Genomic DNA, 7527 nt, shown 5'->3' on the forward strand with positions numbered 1-7527 from the left:
ATAAAATATGTTAGAGAAAGAACTGCAGAAAATAGCAATATATGTGTGACAGTGTGTATGTATATATACATTTATATAAAATTATATACATATATATATAATATTGTTGTACGTAGAACATTTAGTAAGGTATCTGCTATAAGTATATCACTATATTGAATGTTTAAGGTCTATACTACTCCTAATACTCCAAATATGCTCTCAGAGGTGTGCCAAATTCTGCAAACCAAGAGAGTGTTAAGGCCAATCAACATGGGTTCCAGTGATGGCTTTCCAATGTTCAAGTTAATATGGGGCTCAAGGTCGCATAGAGAACGAGTGTTAAGATTTTGGGTAGCAAAAATTGTACCTGATGCGGGAGAGCCAATACTTATACGTGTTGGTAGGTTCTAGAATTTTACGTACACCCTTCATCTAAAATATGATCTACAGCACGCAGTAGCCGCACATACAAAAATGGAAATAGTAACTGACTATGTCCCAACAGACAAAGTAGTGGTTCTATTAGTGAAGAACGCTTGTTGTTCTCAGTAAATACAAAAGTATCTTGGATACCTCGGGTATTTAGCCAAATAAATAATGGTACAATCTCTTCAATAAGCTTCTAATAATACTAGTTCAGAAAGTCTCCTAGCAAGCCCTATATAATAATTTCATTAGAATGCAGGCCTTTGTCAATTTAGAAGGTCCCTAATGTTGAAGGAGTGCATCAGCCCGGGGAGCACCGCGGAAGCGCAAAAAATAAAATAATTATGATTAAAGCAAACAATTAAATCCCAATAATGAGGTGTACCTTTGATCTTTTACCGAATGTAAAATAAAAAACAAGGACCATAGAAAAATATAACAAAAACGAGAAGCATAAAAGTAAATGGAATTTACCCTCGTTGTCCTTCTTGTTCGGCGACATGCGCTGATTCCTTTGGTTCGATTTTCAGATGCATCCATGGCAAGATCTCGATCTGGGGATCCTCAAAAGAATAACACACAACCAGTAAAAGGATGTGCTGATTTTATACTAGCAAAACCACCACAGAAGCACAAGAATCAGTAACTTTATTGATTAACGTTTGATCCTTGTTTCTGTTTCGATCTCTAAGATCATGAGAGAGATTTTGGAGAGGGAGAGAGTAAAATTTCATGGGTGAGGTCTGCGTGCAGCTTCTTAGACGGCTAAGGTTGATTTTAAGTGTTTTATATGTGACCTAATCACAATACACCAAGGAGTCTTGACTAGCAAGACTCCAACAATCATCTAACACTTTTAAGCCACCCAGTGACTGATTTTGATGCACCTTAAGGCACCAATTCGTCCACACCACACTTAAGGAGGATTAACCTAGCCATGGTCTAACCAAGGCCTAGGGTTTGCATTTTAAAGAACCAAGCTTGACTAATTAAAATTAAATCAAGACCATGTCTTATGGATTTTAAATGAAACCTAGTTTAATTTATAAGCCCAACATTAAAATATCATTTAGTCCAAGTAAAGGATCCAAGCCTTTTATTATCTCTCCTTTAATTTGTAAATCCAATTTCTAAATCGGACCAAGCCCAATAAAATTAATCTAATTAATTTTAATGGCTAACTTAAAATTCTAATTAATCCAATTAATTATATTTCATGTCATTCATCCGATGCATTGGTCTAAATAAGCGATCCAATCATTTATTCTCTTCAAAACTTAATTTATTAATCTGACTCTTCTGGAATTAATTCCATCCCATTATAGTGGTAGGGTATGACACTTTTGGTTCACCATCAGCTAGGCTTGGGTGTGTGTTATCAATATAATTAATTAAATCAATTTTAATAAATTATCTCTGATTATCCCAAAATTAGAAATATCCTATGATCATGGGTGGTCGTCTACCAACATTCATGGCATTATAGACTAGGTGAAACATGGCGTAAACATTTATGCTTTGAATTCATATGAGTACGGTCCTATTATCAACCGTCTTTCGACCTTAGTCTAGAGCATGGAATTAGGCGTCGGTTCTCATCTTTGACTAGGCAACTATGCTTGATACTTGAGACATGTTTCATCTACTGATCTGATCTAGGAAACCTATCCCTGATTGATCAATCCGTTTGGCAAAAGACTTTTAGAGTCGAAACCATCTTAGAACGCATAGGAGACTCTCTATCATATACTAACAAGAGACAGATCCTCTCTTGGAATCCACCATCCTTGCTACCAACTCTGATTTCACTAGATAAATCTTATAATGACCATGCCTCACAACATGGCCACTGCTCATCATATCCAAGATATAGTCTTACTACGCACGTGACTACAGTGATTCCTCAATTCCGAGGACTAATCTTGAACTATCGTAATCGAGAATCCCAGTCATACCGACCAAGTCTTAAGAGGCTTCCATATGACAATTTCAGTGAGTCAGTTTTGTCCGCCAACTACCTTGTCAACTAACCTACTAAAACTACAAAAACGACTTATGTCTCCTACCGACCAAACACGGCTGCAGTACTTAGCACAAGTCTTTGTAGGATCTTGAGATCCTCGACTTGGAATATTTCACACTGACCCTTAGGAGTTGGTTCATAGCTGCCAAAGCTATGCGCAGCCTAACTCCACGTGGTTCACCTTTCAATGTGTGGGTATTTCGTTGTGACATTGAAATCCTGTTCTATATCAGTGGTGAGCAAAACAAAACACATTGCCTACTTGATAGACTTACCATATTCATCAATTTAATATTATTTGATAATGATTGGCGAATGGCAAACAACAAATATTAGAATAGGTAACCTGAAAGCCAATTAGATTGGCATACTTGTAATCCATTTTAATAATAACTTGATTCTACGTAATACTGTTCAGTGAATAAAATAAGTATTCGCTATTGGCATTTCATTTATTATGCTCATTACATATATGTTTGCATTTCTTTTAAGCATCACAGCAAAGCCCACAGACCATTTTATCAACCGTGCAACAGTTGGACTACGCATTCGACGGCAGTCCTAAAACCAACTGCCAAGGGTTGAGTATGAAATGTTCTAAGTCGAGGACCTCGAGGATGAGCATCAAGTGTCCTATGGAGACTTGCATTACGAGTTGCATTCATTTGATGAATGTCGTGTTTAATCGATGATAGACGTTGGACGTTTATGCGACCTTAATGGGTCGATTGGTGTCGAATCGACTGAACTAACTCGCGGGGTCGTCATATGGAAGCCTTGTAGGTTTGGTCGGTATGACTCGAATCCCCGCTCCGATTGTGCAGGAGTAGTCCTTAGACTTGAGGAATCACGGGAGTCACGTGCATACGATGACTATATCTTGGTCTATGCGAGAGGTGACTATATCACAGACACGATCATCATAAGTCTTAACCAGTGCAGTCGAAGTATGTAGCGAGGATAGTGAATTCCAAGAAGAGGATCCGTCCCCTGTTAGTATGACAGAGGTATCTTCTCTGCACTTGGAGATGTGTTCACGCTCTATAAACCTGTGGCCATACTTATTGGTCAAATAGGAAAAGGGGTTCCTATGTCGGGCAATTTGGCATAACGCTCTCAAGTATTAAGCATGGACACCTAATCCAGAATGGGAACCTACACCAAATTCCATGTCCTAGAATAAAGTCGGAAGATGGTAGACAAAAGGACCATACCCGTATGAACTCGAGAGCCTAAAAGTTCACATGGATATTCGCCTAGTCTCTAGTGTCATGGACTGTTGCTGGACGGCCACCCATGGTGACGGGCTTTCTTGATCAAGGGTTGATCGAGAATTATTAAAAAAGTTAGATTTAGTTAATACTAGTGTTTGACACTAGCCCAAGCCTAGCTGAAAGGTGAACCTAAAGAAACACACAAATTACCGAGAAGGAACGAGGAATTAATTAGGAATTAATTCAATAAGTAATTGAATTACTTACAAATAAGAGAGATCCATTGGATGGAGCCCAAGGATAAATTACTAGGATTAATTTATATTGGGCTTGCCTTTATTATTTAATAAGTTAAACTTATTAATTAATAAAGGCTTATTGGGCTCATATATTTAATTGGATTATATATATGATGAACTTTATTAGGTAGATTTTAATTAAATTGAATTTAATTAAAATTAGTTTGGCCTTGTATTTTTATCTTAATAAAATCAGCCAAACACCCTAATTAAGCTTGTTGAAAAATTGACTAGCAACTACCACTTTTGGAAAGTGCAATGTCAGTCATTCTTTATTTGGAATAAAGAATATATTACCTTTTGGATTGTAGAACGAACCTAGACACATTTTGGTTCATTCATACAAGGTATATATATTAGTTATTTGGAATAACTAATAGCATAACACAACAGAAAGACTAATTTCCTACCCTAGAGCTCCAAATTGGCCGCCCCCTTTTTCTACACTCTTGGTGTGATCTTTTCTCCCTTATTCTTTTCTAACAAATTGAATTAAGAGATTCCATATTCTGGTGTGGTGTGGACGTGTCTTTAGAGGGCTTCAAGCAAAGGTAATCTTTGATTTACGTTTCTTTCATCTTCTAGTTTTAATTTTACCATAAGCCTTGTTTTAGTTTATTGTTTACTTAATTAACTACATCGAATGCCCAAGAACTCCAATGGTACACCTTTGGAACCATGATTTTATTTAATTTGATTTTAAATTTGTTAATTTTTATTTACCGCTTTCGCTTGCGCATTCTCAGGCCTATCGACTCGCATTTTTGTTGCTTTCAAGTGGTATCATTTGCCCGGTTCGATGTGAATAAGCATGATAACGTGATTTTATTGCTTTTGAAGCATGTTATTCATTTTGCCTATTCTTGTATAATAAATGAGAAAATTAACTTGTTCAATTTTTGTAAGTTTTTGGATGATTTAAGTATTTTCAGAAAATTGAATTTTCTGGTAAAATGTTTACTTTTATTTTTAGTTTAATGTGTAGAAATAAAAAAAAATATTATGGTACTGTAGTAGTGCACTGCCGATCGGCAGTGCAAAGTGTGCGCGCTCGGGCAAGTGTCGTGCGGCTGCTAGGCTGCTGCTGTCACTACGGTCGACGGCTAGGTCGTTTCTTTCGAAAAATTGAATTTTCTAATTTCTCCGATCCTCCTTCTTTTGTCCATAACGGCCCGGAGGCTACCGAAGCGCGAGCATCCGCACCCCCGAGCTTGTGTGTCTTTTTTCGCCCAAGTCCCAAAAAAATGGCCAAGTCCCGGATCAAAACTGGCCCGGCGCCCGACCCCCACAGGGCGAATGTGCGCGCTCCCCCATAGGACGTGTGCCCAACGAGCATGCGGGCGCCGCACCAAGTCCCGCCGCTGCACGAAAGGGATGGTGCCGTGCGTGATACAACGAAAACCCAACACGTGTCGTCCATGTGCGTCACCCCATCGACGTGCAGCCCCAGTCGTCCGTCGTCAGCGGTCGTTGCCTTGTTCGCCGTCCGCGTCCCTGAAAATGTGCCTAACAGCCCAGTGAAAACGGCCGTCGTCCTTGGCTCCCCACCCTGAACGTTGGCAGCCAATGACCTAATGCGCGACGAGCGTCTGCTGCAGGTCGGCAAGACGTGCCCACGTCGGTAGGGGCTGCCAACGAGTTAGCCCGACTAATGCCATCCGCCTGTTCGCGCGCACGTCGGCAATAGTCGGCCAGGCGCGCACGTCCGGGTCTTCCAAAAAATTGGATTTTCTATATTTGCTTTATTTGATTTGGTTGGTTTGCATGCATTGGATGCATGAAACTTTGTCATACTTTTATATTGCAAATATTAAACTTATTGTTTTCTGCATATAATTGTTTGCCGTGATACTGGATATCATGTTGTTTTTCTTAGGATGTTCATTTTTTTTTATCTGGCATGATTAATAGTTATTATGTGGTAGTTGAATGTTAGTGGATGATCACGGAGCCTTAGACTGTATGAATGGCTTTTTATTTCTTGGGTGGGCCTGTGTGCCCTTGTGATTTATTTTCTCCTCTCTCTCTTTTTATGCCTTGGAATAATAAGGCTTGCTCTCATCTCCCTTATGTACTTCCCCGATTTTTTATCGGAATTTCTTATTTCAATTGTAATGATAGTAACATTGGTTTTCGGTGAGGTTTTATAATTTATATGTAAAAGCAAGCCTATGGAGATCAAGGCCTGCGAAGAAGGAAGGAGTTTGAAGGCCCATTTATATGTTGATGGGTAAATCACTATTATAATAGCATAGGGTCACCTTAGACAGTCCTCAGACTCACTGCGGGCTCAGTGAGTCACATAGGTTGGACTCTTAATCATCTAACAGGGGTTGCTAGGTTTCATTGCATGCGATACGTTTACTTAATGCTTTAAATATTTTATATTTGTGCATGGAATGTTAATATGTGATGAGGTCTCGGTCTAATAACTCAATATTAACTCTCACTTGGTTGCACCAAGTTAAATATAAGGCCTATAATGGACTTCGATCGAAATGGTTTTGATCCGTCCGAGCTTTCCATCCACAGCAATGTGGGGAGGAAGCTACCAATACCCAAGTGTGGTTTCATGAGTCGTGATACATTTAGGATAGAGGAAAGTTGCACCATTATTGTGAACAAAGGAACATGCTCACCGTTTTCCTGTCTCAGGAGTCGTGGGGGACGATGAATGAAATGTGATTTGGTTGAAGGTTGGGGCCTAACACCGAGTAACATCATTCGCTTGGAGTCTTGGAATCATGTGAAAAGGTGAGGTAAAGGATCTTGGGAATCTCATGGAATGAGAATGGTATTGGATACCTCCCACAAGGCCTTTGGCATTTGAATTGTAAAAGTGGGGCATGGTAAATTCGCTTGTGGATCCTAAGCTTACTAGGAAATGTTATTCTCGAAACCGACTTGAGAGTGGTGGGCTTTCGTATAAATTGTGGAAGAGTTAAAGACTAAAGACAAAGTCTTTAAACTTAATTCATAATATTTCGGTAAATATAAATTTCATTAAGTAAAGGGGGTACATAAGTACAGTACAACAAGCATCAACTAGGTGGATTCCTCGACAAACCAAGGAATTCTCCATAAACGATAAAATGTGCATGTACTAACAGCATAAGGCAGTTGAACAGTAAGAATCCTCTGTTGCACATCGTTAAGAATAAGTGTACCCAAAGTCCGGTGAATCCTCTGAAGTTGGAGTCGTTGTCTAAGTCTGCCATAAAATACGGTCATTACCACCATGAATGTGTGGAAGGGAATGCATAATCTGTTGAATATCCGTGAGCGATCTTAAAGGGTATGCGTGGGATCGCAGGAGTGGTCAACGCCATTGTCCATTCTCAATGCAAGCAACAACTCTGTCTATCAGCCGTGTATTCGTGAGGCTATGTCCATTTGGAAACTGTCGAATAAATGGGCCTAACTCATGACAAGGATCCTGCCATAAATAGAACATAGCCCCATCTCCAATAACATACTCAACAAACGGTCGAATGAGGGGCTGAAGATGGAGGAGTTTTCACCTGCACCATGAACCCCTTCGATCTGACACCGTCCAGATAGAAGTATCTCACAGTCTCGTGTG

Source organism: Sesamum indicum, unplaced genomic scaffold (genome assembly GCF_000512975.1).
Source record: "Sesamum indicum cultivar Zhongzhi No. 13 unplaced genomic scaffold, S_indicum_v1.0 scaffold00132, whole genome shotgun sequence".
NCBI classification, from domain to species: Eukaryota; Viridiplantae; Streptophyta; class Magnoliopsida; order Lamiales; family Pedaliaceae; genus Sesamum; species Sesamum indicum.